The sequence below is a fragment of the Marmota marmota genome, unplaced genomic scaffold (assembly GCF_001458135.2).
Source record: "Marmota marmota marmota unplaced genomic scaffold, marMar, whole genome shotgun sequence".
NCBI lineage: Eukaryota > Metazoa > Chordata > Mammalia > Rodentia > Sciuridae > Marmota > Marmota marmota.
This window is the reverse complement of record NW_025999842.1, coordinates 60,787,284-60,802,726: the sequence shown is the minus strand read 5'-3', so window position 1 is coordinate 60,802,726 and position 15,443 is coordinate 60,787,284. Positions and strand designations below refer to the sequence as shown.

The following is a 15,443-nucleotide window of genomic DNA, read 5'->3' as shown; positions in this document are numbered from 1 at the left end:
TCCTGGCTCAACTATATCTGTGGAGTATTCTTGCTAAAAAACTGAAATTAATTTTTACCAAGCCTCTAGATCTAACTCCCAAGTTGAAGGAACTGTGGGTGTGATGGGCAATGAGTGAGCTCTGGGCTAAGGGAAAGCATATTAGACAAATAACCTGGGTTCTTTAATGAACAGACTTCAAAGGAAATAAAAGAGAGAGTTCGAAGAGGAGGAGCCTGGAGGTTTGTAGAAACTTTGGAGCCACATCAACCAACTGGAATGTGTGGCATCCAACTTGCTTCCTTCAACAAACACATTTTTAGAAATTAAAAAAAAAAAGGAAGAAAGAAAGAAAGAAAGGGAGAACCCAGGCTTCTTCAAAAGTAAAAACTTTTACTCCTCCACAGTCATTGTTAAGAAAATGAAAAGACCAGCTATAGACTGGAAATATATATTTTCAAAGCACATTTAATAAAGGACTTTAGTAATAATACATAAAAAGCTCTCAAAACTCCATATTGAGAAAACAAACCGATCTTTTTTAAAAGTGGGCAAGCAAATAGAGCAAACGCGTCACCATGAACAGCAAATGAGTAAATGAAAGGATGTCCGACATCATTACTCTGTATAGAAATTTGAATTAAAACCACCAAGAGATCTATTCCATATCCATTACAATGTTTAGAGCTAAAAGGGGGAAAAACTGACAATATCAAATACTGGTGGTGCAGAACGGTGAAACTCATATTTTGCTGGTGAGAATATAAAATGGTACTTTGTAAAATGTCACTGTAGCTATTTCTTATGAAGCTAAACAGGCACTCCCCTTATGACTCAGAAATCATATTGTCATATATTTCTGTAATTAAAAGCATATATGCATATGTGCATTCAAAAATCTCTACATAAAGTTTTGGAAAGTCAATTATACATAATTGACCTAAACATAAAACCATCCAAAAAATCTTTAGAAAGGTAGATGATAAGTGAAACTGTGGTATATCCACACAATGGAATACTACTCAGCAATAAAAAATGGAGAAATTGCTGGGTGCCATGGTATATGCCTGTAATCCCTGCAACTCAGGAGGCTGAGGTGAGAGGATTGCAAGTTCAAGGCTAGCCTGGGCAAGTAAGCAAGACCGTGTCTCAAAATAAAAAAGGAAAAAGAGGAGAAGTAGCTCAGTGGTAAAGCACCCTAGGTTCAATCCCCAGTAACAAAGATAAAGGAAAATAAAGGAGAGAGAAAGAAAAAGAAGAATAGACAAGATGCTAATACACATATCAACATGGATTAATCTCATAGGCATTTTGCTAAATGAAAGAAACCAGACTCAACTGGCTGTAGGGTAGATTTCACTCACATGACATTTGGGACAAGACAAACCAATAAGGACAAAACCCCAAAACCAGTTTAGTAGTTGTCAGAGCCTGAGGCTGGGGAGAGGGGTACACAATGAAAGGGCACAAAGATAGATTTTGGGGGGTGATTATGATAGACATATTCTATATCTTGGTTGTGATAGTGATTATAAGACTGTGTTGTTTGAAACCTTGAACTCAAAAGAATGGATTGTGCTCTTCGTAAATTACAGCTCCATTTCAAAAACAGAAATTTAGGACACATATCGACCATCTACAATGTGGCAATTTTGTTTTGTTTCTGATTTTTTTTGTTGTAGATAAACACAATACCTTTATTTTATTTATTCATGTATGGTGCAGAGGATCAAACTCAGTGCTTCACACATGCAAGGCAAGCCCTCTGCCACTGAGCCACAACTCCAGCCCTTGTTTCTGATTTTTTTTAAAAAAAAAAAGCTTTCAAAAAAAAATTATAAGACAATTGGGAGTATATGAACACTGGCTTGATGTTTTATGATAATGAGTTATTATTTTAAGGAAAATTGTGATAGTAATATTATGAATCTATTTACAGGTATTTATACCTTTTAGAGCTACATAAGAAAATGATAGAGTTGGTGTGTACGAAGTGTAGGTGGTTAGACCAAGGGGCGCGGATGAAAGGTTGCAAGAACCTCACACGGGAAGGGTTAGCATGCTAGTCTCTACTCTTAAGTGTGAATTGAAATTTTCTTTAATGAAACTTTTTTTAAAATATGCAATAATTTTATAAAAATGGAACTCCTTAATTCTATGAAAAAGGAAAATATACAGAAAATAATAATCTGCATCAGAGGAGCCAAGGCAAATATGGAAATGAACTGTATAAAAGCTGTTTTTTCAGCTCTAGGAGGATTCAAGGCCCAACCTCTGACATCTTGGCTGGAAATTCATCGTGGCTGGTGTCAGCTCATACTTGAAGACACTTGCTCTACCAGTACGCTGGTCCCAGCCTGAAACTATGGCATCAGGTTCCTGAGTTCCTGAGCCCTTATTGGCACATCTTCACCAACAAGTCTTATACTAGCCTGAAACATTGAAGTTTGGTAGAAACTTTGGTACAAACAGTACATCTCTGTTCATTTCTATCGTTTCCTGCAGTCTGTCATTAATGTTCACTGCCTTCTGGTTTTAGATAGTCCCCTTTTGTGTTTAGTACAACAATAGCTATTGCATGAGTTTTGTTTCATGTAGTCTCGCTTCAGATTCTTGAAAATACAAATATATTCAGAGAGGAAGATAATAGGCCCATATGTAAGATCTTAATACAGAGTACTTAATAACTGTATGCTGCAACTTTCTCTTACAGTCATCACTTTTACGAATTTTAAAAAAATAATCACTCTCTAAGTAAATTGGGTCTTCTGTCTTTTAGCATGTCTTTGTTCTGCATGCCCAAGACAGGAAAAATAAGAGGCTGAGCCTCCGAGCCAGTGCTGGGAGGCAGAGGGTCAGGGCTAACACAGTGGACCAGGGCCAGGCTGGCTCAGGCCAGGGCAGGAGCCAAGCCAAAAAGAGCTGGGACGGGAGCACGGGTCACACAGCCAGAAGCAAACAGGTTGACCGAGGTCAAAGCAGATCATGGCTCTTGAGTCCACAGGACAGGAAGTCTTGGCCCGCCGTCCCCTGTGACAGTGCATTCTTAAAGTGGTTGTATTTCAGGCACTGACTCCAACTGCATTGTTTTTTGGGGTTTTCTGTTTCTTTGTTTAAAGCACCCCGTATTTCTGAATCACTGTAAATTCCTGAGTTTTTGTCTCTTCAACAGCACATTCTTCAATCTAATGTTGATCATCAATATTGATCAAGTATTAATGAGTATTGATCAGAGAAAATTGCCAAAACAACATCAGTAGACAACTTGGACTGACTGACTCCTGTAGGAGAGGTAAGATTATTTTAAAAGTTTAAATGACTTTTTTTTTTCCAAATACTATCTAGAAAACTTTTCTTCCTCTGCTAGAAAACAGTAAGTAAGGGCTGGGGTTGTGGCTCAGCAGTAGAGTGCTCACCTAGCACAGGCGGGACCCCGGGTTTGATCCTCAGCACCACATAAAAATAAAGGCATTGTGTTTAAAAAAATTGTTTAAAAAAAGAAAACAGTAAGTGATGTTTCTTATGGTTTTTGGCAGAATCCTATTGTAGCATGGTTTGTTACTTAAGTGGACTTGTGTATAAAATGAAGTAAAGTCTTTGCTCCCTAAGTCATAAATACAGAAAAATGCTATCAGCACAGAGATGACTTTGGAAATGTCTTTCAATGCACCCTTAGAATCTATCTTTCTAATCCACCCCTCTGAGCACCATGGTAAACATATGAAGAAAGGGCCTTGCTTGTTTGTTTTGCCTTCTAGGATCTCCTTGTCCCCACTGTCATTAGAGGTGCCTCTCTGATTCCAAATGAACTCTGTGTTCTTGGCCCATACATCCTAGATGCCCATAGGTTGGGTCCAGGACCTACTTCCTAATCTTTTCATCACCAAAGTCCTCTTTATCTATGCACTTTCCTCTCCTCTCCACACACAGAGAGAAGGTTGTAAATGATTTCACTGCCACCCTGGGAAGGTAGGATTTTCCTAACTTGCAGGGAAGCTTGATCATATAACAGCTTCCATATTAACTGTAACAACAATGCAAAAGTAAGCTGTACAGATATTTGTGGATTATGAGCTATGCAATTCCAGAAGGAAAACAGTTTATACTCTCTGAAGAAGGTGACCTTGGCCACACAACACTTTTCCCTTTTTAATGTATGGTTGGTGCTGCTGCATCAAAGTGGAATGGATGCCTAGCAGTCTGCCTGGTCCCAGCTGTTCTATTGCTGCCAATGATTAACACCGTGACCTCAGAGAGGCATGTGGTGTCTGTGTTTATAAAATGATGGGGTTAATAATCTCTGAGGTCCAGCTGATTTTGTTAAAACGCAGGTCTTCCTGAAAGAGGGCAAATGTAGAATTAGGAGATTCCAGCTCTATTCTAGTTCTGTGGGAGACCTTGGCTATCTCACTTTGTTTCTGTTTCTCTAAATACTAAGTAGGGAGTAACTGGGGAGAATGATAGTGAAGTTTCAGTAATTGGTTACAAAAAGTATGAAATAATTTTAAATGTGTTCTACCAATGTAAGGACCCCTTAAATTAGCTTGTTTCATCTGTACTTATTAAAATGGATTTACATGACTTTGAGAGGTGGGGAAGAATTTGCCTCTGTTCAAGAAAAGAGCAAAGCAAGCAAAACATGATGTCTAAGCCAGGACCTCAAGGGCAGAAATGAGCAGAAAGTGAAAAGTAGGAAAATTGTTCCTAATCTGGTATGTGGTCCAGTTACAGCCTTTCTGCTTCAGGGTACCTGCTTCTACTATAAACAACAACAACAATAAAAACCACAACAAAAAAATGTGAGGCAGAGACAGGAAGTTGTGGCTATTCCCAGCCTTGCTTAAGCCTCAGGGCCCTAAGACTTTAATCAAGAGGACTTTCTTAGTCTCTCCCCAGCTGGTTCCTTTACTGCCCACCTCATCCCTGATCCAAAGACTCATACCTTCTCAGACATCTTTGATCATCTCATATTATGTCAATCAGGGTCCTCTGAACCATTTTCTTCCATAGCAATTAGATCAGAAATAGTAACTGGTGCTAAAACCAATTTGAAATAATTGAATGTACTCTGCACTCAGGCCAGCCCTGCTACATTTTATATGTCTTTTGTTTCTTTCAGAAGTCTTCTTTCCCCATTTCACAAATGCTTATGTTCTTTTACAGACATTACAAGCATTTAACCAACCGTGGGAAGAGATTGAAGCTATCCTTCCATGAAGGCATCCGTTCATTCTGTTTTCCAAGGAACATAGTTGTGTGACCTCACTAAGGAAGGGGAGAAATAGAAGCACATGTTGTTTATATTCCTCTTTATAAGATATACTGAGAAGTGGGCGGGCAGAATTAGGGTGGGACCACCTCACTCAACTCTGGATGTCTAAGAGTGGCTCAGGACAGATTAAGCATCCAGGGAAGATGACAGGGCATTTAGGTTGTAGTGAATAAGCTTTAATGAGTGACTCATGTGGGCTTGCTTTAACTCTTTCCATTTCAGGTTGGAAATGAAATTAAATATCTGATAAGTGAACTGCAACCCAATTTAGGGCTAATCTGGTTTTGGTTTGAGCATGTTTGTTTTCAATATCTCATTGGCAAATCATATTATGTGGGAGTGAGAGGTCCTAGATGATGATCCTGTCTCTGAAATGGATTTTATTGCCCTTCTTCTTTGCAAAATGAGGTAATATGAAAGCCATATGCCTCAGGAGCATAAAATCCCTGGGAAGTCGAAATCAGCACTGGCAGGAAAGTCTACTAAAGGCAAATGCTTCAGTTCTTCTTTTGAGCCCAGAAACTCAATGAAATTTCTACACAGAGAAATAGTTGCCCCAGGGTGTGAAAGTAAGTTGAGAGTGGTCATGTAGGTTTGATTATATCATATCTTAATGTACAAGTTATAAAATTAAAAAGAAAAAAAAAACAAATATAGACTCAGGATTGTCAGGTGGAGAACAGATTCTCAACCAAGTCTGTATTTACAACAAACAGGAATTAAACATTCATCTGTATTTACAACAAACAGGAATTAAACATTCAGAACTAGACTTTGGGGGCCTCCATCTTCCTTTTCAACTTTCAGCATCCTGAGGCCCTGGAACTTCCCATTCCCATGCGTCAGATCTTTATCTGCCACCAACTGTCCAGATCCTTCTACAATAATGCCCTATCCAGTGTCATCTGTCTTTTAGTGAGTGATTCCAGAAGACCTCATAACTACCAAAGGAACAAATGGATGACTCTGTGGCCCACCAAGAAGATTTGACTTCCACACCAGTGGGCAGACACCAGACTTCCCAACCTCAGGAAAAGGACAAGGAGACGAATATCTGCCTTCCGACTTTGTTTTTCTCTTTGTTTTGACTTTCAGGGGAAAGTCAGTCCAGAGAAGAATGAGGGGGCCATTGGCCAGACACTAGCTTCAGCTTATAGACTGATCAGAATGGAAATCTTGCTCACCCTCTCCCTTTTGCATACTAAAGGAGCAAACTACAAAGGCTCTAGGTCTTACCAATCTTTCCTCCACACTCTGGAAGACATCTAATTTTTATTTTTTAATGGGAAAACTCCTCCACATCTATATTTTTACTTTCTGGTCTTCTGTGATGATCTTTTTTACTGCAATATCTTGACCTATAGTGAGTGATCATTAATATCTACCCATAATTATTGCTTTGCTTGCACATATTTCTTTTGTCCAGCCCATCACCTCTACTCTGAATGCATTCAGAATCATTTGTATAAATAAAAAGCAATGAATGTAATGCTGGTTAATTTATTCATTTAGACAATATTCTGGTTTAGAAAGACAAATTAGCTTGTCACCTTCGTTATTTCAGTGGTATGGAAAATAATCCATGGATCCTGAGAATAAGTTTGCCCCTGATTCCAGAAATGTACCACAGGAGCTATAGGCAGATGAGTTTCTGTGTTAGGGTCTGTAAACAAGTCAGGATGGCGCCTGACATTTTGCCAGAGGGAGTGGTTTGTGAAGTAACGCCAGCAAGCCATTAAGTGTGGAGATTCCTTATTGGTTGACTGCTGTATCTAGTTTATGTTAATTAGATAAGCTGTGTGGAATGTATATATACCCCTCCTGTCCTACAATAAACGGCTCCCACTCCTGCTGTATCAATGTACACAAGTTGCTCGTCACCCCCGATTAGTTTGCCCAGCCAGCTGGACTGCGGCAGATGGTGGCCCATACCGGGAGCCCCGGGACACTCGGGGGTAAGTGACGAAAAAAAAAAAGCTGCCTGTCCATAGATAGGACGGGAGCAAATCTGCTTGTCCCTAGACAGATAGGGCGAGAGGAAAAATGGCCATTTTGAAAAAATGGAGAGGATAGATACAGTAAGTTTGTGTCTTGTTTTGTCTCAGTGTATTGTATTGTCTTTGTGATGAAAATATGGAAGGGGTGTTAGGTAAATTGATAAGAGAAGAAGGCACCCCAGTGGAACCAAGAATAGTTAGGGCATGTGTTGATGGAAGCCCAGGAACTCTAGTCAGAAAGAAGAAAGTTCAGAGGAGGAAGGATTATCAGGAAAAAAATTGCAGCAAAAGGCTATTACTGAAGACTTTTCGTTACCGGAGGGTGCGTGAATTGGTGCGGCGGCTGCCACGTGAGCGAGCCAGTCATGGCGCAGCAAGGACTTTCCAAGCAGCAGCAGCTGGCTGTTCCCCGCACCCCACCTGGGGAGCAGGACGCCACTGCGAGAGCCCAAACCCAGACCTGACCCAGAGGCAGTCTTGCAGGCTCTTGCTCCCTGTGACCAGTGGCAGTTTGAGTCCGGAACACTCCCCGGACTCTCCCAGGGCCATCTGGGGCTGCCTGGGACGCTGCAGGTGGAAGACGGGCCAGGGCCGTGTCCCTGAAGTTTGAGCATTTCCAAGGCCAGTAACTACAATGGTTCTCCCACACCTGGAAGCTAATGAGTAATGAGCACCATTAAGGCCTATTTCAAATGTAAAAAACCTTGAGATAATGTACTAAATTGTTCAGAAGGTTGTTTTCTTAGCACCTGCTGGAATGCCACAGGATTTTCTTTAGCCATCCGGAGTTCCTGCCTTGTCCCAGTGCCGGTGAGGACGAGGGTGGAAGAATTTCCAGTGTTGCTGAGAACCGGACAAGACTTCGGATCAAGCTAGCTGCCTGCAGAACTTACCTGGACTGTGATTTAAGCTAGCTGCCTGCAGAACTTACCTGGACTGTGATTTACCTGGACTGTGAGTTAATCTATTGAGACACTGGTTTACCTGGACTGAGACAACAAACTGTAATCTACAACAAATTGTAACTGGGTATCTTTGCTAACGGTGTCATTGCTGGTATAATTTTTCCAAGGGCTTCTTTCATGGAGCCATCAATTGGCTTGGTATTGTGGCATTTTGTATCCTCCCCTTCTGCTTGTAGCAGATTATTTATGGTGTTTGTGTAAAAACCACTATGGTCGTTATTTAAATTAAACAAAAGAGGGAATTGTTAGGGTCTGTAAACAAGTCAGGATGGTGCCTGACATTTTGGCAGAGGGAGTGGTTTGTGAAGTAACGCCAGTGAGCCATTAAGTGTGGAGCTTCCTTATTGGTTGACTGCTATATCTAGTTTATGTTAATTAAGATAAGCTGTGTGGAATGTATATATACCCCTCCTGTCCTACAATAAACGGCTCCCACTCCTGCTGTATCAATGTACACAAGTTGCTCGTCACCTCCCGGTTATTTTGCTGCAGCTGGACTGCGGCATTTCTGGACCAATGTCACTATGGATCCTCTTTCCTTTATTGTCTCAGGAACAAAGTAGATAGACAATAGACACTGTCTCTTGGTCTGTTGGGTTACCAGGCTTGTATTACAGGGGTCAACCTGGGCTTCAGCTGCCAATCATAACAGGAGATCTCACTATCCCTCTGAGGCTCACTGTTACAGACTGACTCAGTTGTTTGTGGGTTTTCCCATAAACTATGTCAAATGTGTTTTTAAAAAATAAGCCTATTGATGATCTTGTGCTATGATTTCTTCCTGGTCTCTCAGTCCATCAAGGAAGCCATGCACTGCCCCTGAGGAGGACAGGGCTCCCCAGCTACTGAAGGTGCTCTGCAGCTCTGTCAGCTTTTGCAGCAAATTCGCCCCATGGTAGTGCAGGAATGGGAAAGAACTGCTCTCTGCCCAAAATGATATCACAGTTTGTCACTTGGTCTTGACACAGCACTAGAATATCCTTCTTGTTGCTTGTCTACCGTCCTTCCTTGCTTAGATATCTGACTGCACCTCACTGTATGGCTGAGAAACAGACACCTGGCACTATGGAGTCTCATATGTGCCAGATACTGTTCTAAGCACCTTACAGGTATTATCTTGATTTCACCTTAAAAGAGCACAAGCTGAAGGGTCTTTTCTATTCAGAGATGAAGAAAAATAAGACATAGTGTATTAGTTATCTATTGCTATGCAACAAATGACCACAAATTGAGTGGTTTAAAACATGAACACTTACTATGTTGTTTGTGGTAGAGCAAGGCATAGCTTAGTGGAGGTCTCTAGTTTATGGTCTCCAGAGGCTGCAATTCAAGGTGTTATCCAGGACTATGGTCTCATCTGGAAGCTCAATCAGGAAGGAATGGGCTTCCAGACTTATACAAAGAATTGTTGGCAGCATTCAGTTCTTTGGGGACAGTGAATTGAGGGTTTTGATTCCCAGATGGCTGGCAGATGCCCAGGAGATGCTCTTAGTTCCATGCCACAGGTGCCTTCCCAACATGGCAGCTTGTTTCATAATAAGGCTAGCAAGGGGGAGAATTGCTAGCAAGACAAAAGTCACACTCTTTTGAAATTATGGGAGTGATAACCAACACCCTTTGACATTTCTATTGGTAGAAGCAAGTTACAGCTCTTGTCCACTTTCTACCAGAGACCATTACACAAATGCATTCATCCCAGGAGAAATGGGTGGTTAGGGCGCTCTTAGAGTCCTTCTGCCCCACACAGAGAGGGTGAGCTAATCAACCACTAAGCCAGTATTTCAGCACAGGAACTCTACTTCCAAAAGAAAGTGAGACTCAAATGGTTTGAGAACCCCTAGAAATAAGTATGAACTTTTCTAGTTTACCATCTTTTGGATGAGTCACTAAAACAAGGGATGCTGAAGATTTCAGGCTGTGTGTGTGTGTGTGTGTGTGTGTTGATTGGTTGATTTCTTTTCCCACACAGGGCTTTATAATTTTTAAAAACAACATATGGCTTTTCAGTAATTATCTGGATTTCCAGGAGCTTTAAGAAAAAATAATCAAAAATATGGTGCTACTATTCCCTCTATTTTCATGTGGCAACAGCTGGTGACTAGAAAGAAGTAACAGCTTAGTAACAATGTGCTTGTCAGATGCCAACAGCTCCCTTGCAACATGGGGTTGGCTAAGGCATTTAACTTTGTTACCACAACCAATGAGAGTCCAGTAGGGCTGAGAACTAAATAGTAAGCCCATTTACGGGGCAAATTAAAAGTGGTCTCGCCTACATATTCAACATATGTTAAATTTCTTTGCACAATGAGAAAATTTACACAGAGAAATTAAATGTTACTCCACCCCAAAATTTCTACTAGCTTAAAAAATTACATATGTAGTTGTAGACAGCTGATTAAGAGGATAATTTTATTATCCCCACCTGAAAGAAGCCTATCTGCTCATCCATAAACTGGTAGTAACTAGTAGTAGCTATCAGAAATGTAAATGCCATACCTTGATGGCACAGCCTTTGGGGGAATAGAATTATCCAGTTGTTTCTTCGTTTGTAAAATGAATGTGTATTCTGAATGCTGGGCAATTTGTTAATAAGTCTAATTATAATAACTCAAATTTTGGAACACTAAAGTTCACATGATAGATAATTTCAACAATATCCTTTAGCAAGTCTGTGGTGTTCAGGGATAAAACCTGGGTTTTCTACTTTTCCAACATTCCAGGCTGCCTTGGTTCAAATTCCTTTGTCATGTATATAAAACTGCAACATAGATTTGGGGTTGAAGACATCATTGGGAGGCTCCTTCTCAATTACCATGTAATTATATGTTATTTGTCATATTCTTCGTACTTCCAATGAACTTTTGTAGGAAATATAATTGTAGCTATTAGATTCTAGATTCTGGCTATTAGGTGATTCAGACTGGTTCTTTCTCTTTTGTAATTCTGTTGGAGTATGACATAAAAGAGGAATGGTATTTCCCACCACAGCCCCAGCTGGTAATTCCAATTGTCTCATGATTTCACAGCTGCAATTCAGCCCCCAGCAGCTCACACTTGTCCCTGGCCAATGATGCTTTCCTTAATTAGCATATGACTTAAACTTCAAGCCTGGCATAGCTGTTGCTTGGCCCCTGGACTACCTAAGTACAGCCTGGTCTAATCTGGAAAGAAAATCTTCTTGAAGATAGATTCTATTTGCCCTGACATTGAACAAAGGGAAGAGCAGTTTATCTGGTGGCTGAATTCACTTTCTTTATCAAATAAATTTATTTTCTCTGACAACTGCTCATACAGTCTAGTCTTGTGTCTGGGCTTTCCACTTGTGGTGTTATTTTTATGTTTATGGTTCTGATACCTTGTCCAACTTGAAAATAACCTCTAGAAATAGCCACTAGGATATATACCTGCAGAAGCTTGTGAGACTACCTGCAGCATGTGGCTTGAGAAGCCTGAAAAGCCTTCCTCTTCAAGGGAGTCAGTAGGTTAAACCTAGTTCTGACATTTCCTTTTTTTTCCCCCCTGTTTGTATTGCCAAAGCCCCTGTCACCTCTCTAGGTGGCTAAGCCACACAGATGATAGCTTTTCTCAAGAAATCTATGTCCAAATCCATGCATATAAGAAAGGATGCATGTTTGAATAAACTTGTGATTCCTGGCATTCTCATTGGCCACCACTTAGTTTTAAATAACTTCTATTGAAGAGGCACTCCTTAGAAGATTCTCTATGAAGTTGGGATACAGAATAACACATACAAATGGAGACACGAGGAAGGTAAACATTTTTCCCCCAAACATACACTAAGCAACTACTATGTAATGATCTGCTTCTATGGGTTAGGAGATCATGTAGGTACTGACATTGATTTTTGAAACAGGTACCCTTTGTTGTGAAGTGCTGAAAACAGTGTATGCTACAAAAGCCTTTTGTGGAAGACATGGGATGATGAGAGCTGAATAGTTAAGAGGGAGGAACTTCAGGTCTTTTATTATGAGCTCAGGTGGCCTATGCATAGTGTTTGATAGGAAAAAGAAGGACATTAATCAGGATAAGATGAAAGATTCACTTTGAATAGTTGAGGACGGGATTTGAAATTTTAAACAATGGGCACTAGATAGCTATTACAGATGTCTAAATGGAGAAATGCCAAGATGAAATGGGTGTCTTAATAACTATGTTGATAGTAGGTTTGAGGTAGGAAAACTAGAGGAAGAAGGACTGGTTAGAAAACAGCAGAAATTCAACTTTACCTAGGATAGAAACTAGGGATGAATGTGAAAGACAAGAAGAAAGAAGAGATTAAAAAAAAATTCCTGGACATAGAAAAGTATTAAGGTGGAAGGGCAAAGAAGATTGTGGTTTTTCCAGCCTGAATGACTCAGCCTGAGGTGGGAGAGGGTGACATCATGTCCGAGAGATGACTTAGTAAAGGGGAAAGTTCCAAATTTCAATTACAGAATCTTGGGATTTTAAATAAAATGGAAAGGGACTTAGACACCATATACTCTGTCCCCTTTATTTATAGGAGGGTGAGTGAAGGAAAGGAAGGGTATGTGACTCAATCAGGGCAGTTGAATAGAGAATTGGGCAAAACAACAGCAGAACCACAGTCTTCTCCCACCAGTCACTTGCCTGCTTCCACAGCTTTACCATCTAGCTCTCTGGACAATAGCTCTCAAACTATGGACGAAGGACCAGGGCCTGTCTGAAGACATATCAGACCCTAAATAAATAAATAAATAATAAAATAAAATGCTCCCCCAAGACTGTTTTTTTTTTAAAAAAAATCTAAATTTATTCAAAGAACTAACTTTTACTTTGTGATTAATCTAAGTTGCTAACTCAACTTGTTACTGACCTTGGGTTCATGGATCCAGAGTTATGGAAAGGAACAGTGAAATGAGAAAGAATTTAAACACGGGTAAGGCTTTATTAAAGACTTCTGTTTGAGCCAGAAGGGGAGACAGCACTTTGGGGAAAGTGACCCCCAGGCTAGCTCTAGCAAAGCAAAGAGTGGGGGGCTTATGCCAGAGGTAGAAGGCAGACAGCACACGGGAACAGAGATCCCAGATAGACTAAAGCAAAGTACAGAAGGTAATAGCTTTCATGGCATCTAGGGGGAAGGCAGGAATGTGGTCTCTTGGTGTCTCCACATGTAGAGATGGGACTTCAGTCTTTTCCTTCCTCTTCCTTATCATGATTCTTGTCTCATTATCATCTCAAGCCTCCACCTACAGGTGTGTGTTTTACTATGCTAATAAGGCAAAGGTAACTGTGGGTTACTTTAGTGACTATTAAAGCCCTCACCCCCTGGAGTTGCCCTTATCATCTGGGAAATTCTCTAATATTACTTTCAGAGTTGGCATCACTGTGACCACATAATCGCAGAAGGCAGAAGTGATTTTCCCAGCCTCCCATCACCTGGATGTTATCTTATGCCCACAGCCTTGAAGAGTAGTTCACTTTTTAACTACAAATTTTCTAGTGTGGCTGTTAATCTCATGTGACTGAGAGCCAGCTTGGCTGTCTTATTTTTCTGAAACTATTCATTGCTTAGTTGTAAGGGGGTCTGTTTTATTGGGATCCTTGATGGTGTCTTTTTTGTTATTACTGGTTTTTAATTTTTTTTTTAATTTTCAGGTTTTTAATTTTTCAATATTTAAATCCAAAAGTCTGAGAGTCAGTCATTTTTCTGCAGGATTGCAAATTATGTGTGAACTGTCTTTTCCAAGGAACATCAGTTTGGGGTAAAAAAAAATGTAGCCACAAAAAAATGACAAAGCAGTGTTCTCCCTTCCCTGCCCCCACTCATACTGCCAAGTTACAACTACGATTTCTTTATTGTAGTTCTCTTGAGGTAGGAGCGGACAGGAGTCCACAGGATGGATGTTGGTTGAGGGACTCCCATCAGACAGCACTCTGAATCACTGTCTCTTCTGGCCCTTGGTCTTAGACTGAGGTTTGGACCTCTATTCTTTGATACAGACGTGTGGTATTTCATTAATCTTCAGTCATTTGTAACGTATCTTTCACAAGTGGTATTGTCACAAGAGAAGAGATGACTACAAAGAATTGTTTAAGGAGTTCTCAGAGACTGGGGGGTGGAGGAGGGAGGGCACGACGACAACGAAATTTGACTCAGGATCAGTGGGGTTCTTGGCATACTTGATGGAAAATAATTTGAGCACAAGCCAAAGGCATAGACCAAGATTTCTTTATTAAAGGAGATACATAGTCAAGGAGAATGGGGGCAATCTCAGGAGAGAGAGATGTCTTTAGGATAGAGCAAGGCAATATGCATTCAAAGGAGCATGCTGGCTAGCTACAGAGGGAGAGACAGCTACTGGTTGGTGTGGGGTGTTAATATTTAGTTGCTAGGGGCTAATCTAAAGGTGGAGCCAGGGTGGAGCTACCCAATTTCAACCCCAGTTTTCGTTGAGCTTGTGCATTGCCCTGAGTTACTTTTGCAGACTAGGGCTCCTTCCTGGGAGTTGCAACTTTCTTACATTTCAATGGTTCGTGGGGCTTTCCTGCATTTCGGGCACTTCCTTTGAGATTCTGTATCTCTCCTTTTATTCCCTATTCCTATCTCATTTAAAAGCTCTCTCCCCAGTTAAATTAGTTGGCAGGAGAAAGTCTCACTCCCTCACGGACGCAGACATTTGTGTATTCCCCATTAGGGCTCCAGAATGACTCTGCTGCCTGAATCCAGTCAGAACCCTGCAGGGGAAAACGGGTCACAGCACAAAAGTGACACTAAATCCCAAGGCTTGGACACGTTAGGTAAGCCAGCGAAAAGGGCCCTGGCGGCAATCACCAAAGATTCAGCGAGTGCCGACCCATTTCCTGCGTATCTGAGCTGATGGGAAGAGCACCACGCTGTGCTCCTGGGGAGTTGAGCTGCAATTCCTACGTCTAGCGAGGAGAACGAGTCACTGTACGTGGGCCTGTTTTCTCAACAGTGAAATAGGGGTCTAGGAGTCCTTCCAAGAACGTAAGATTCTAAAATTGAACAGGACTTGGTAGTACTACCCGGAGCTACACAGGCGCGCCGGGAACGCACGGGCTAGACGCTCCAGGGCAGCGCTTCTCCAAGCTGACTCTCCCACTCTGCGCCACGTCGCCGCGGCGGAGTCAGAGGGCGGCGTGCGCGTTCCCGCTGGGCCCTGCGTGCGCGTCCCCGCCCGGCTGGGGCTGGTGGGCGGGGCGGAGCGGGGCGGGGCGCGGGAGGAG

At 41.4% G+C, this 15,443-nt stretch overlaps 1 long non-coding RNA gene across 1 annotated transcript; it reads left to right on the top strand.

The window, feature by feature from the left end:
* Positions 1–2,962: 2,962 nt before the first annotated feature.
* LOC125615085 lies at positions 2,963–5,903 on the top strand. The gene is made up of 2 exons (XR_007345651.1): positions 2,963–3,271; positions 5,143–5,903. It is a non-coding gene; the product is annotated as an uncharacterized LOC125615085 (long non-coding RNA).
* Positions 5,904–15,443: the final 9,540 nt, after the last annotated feature.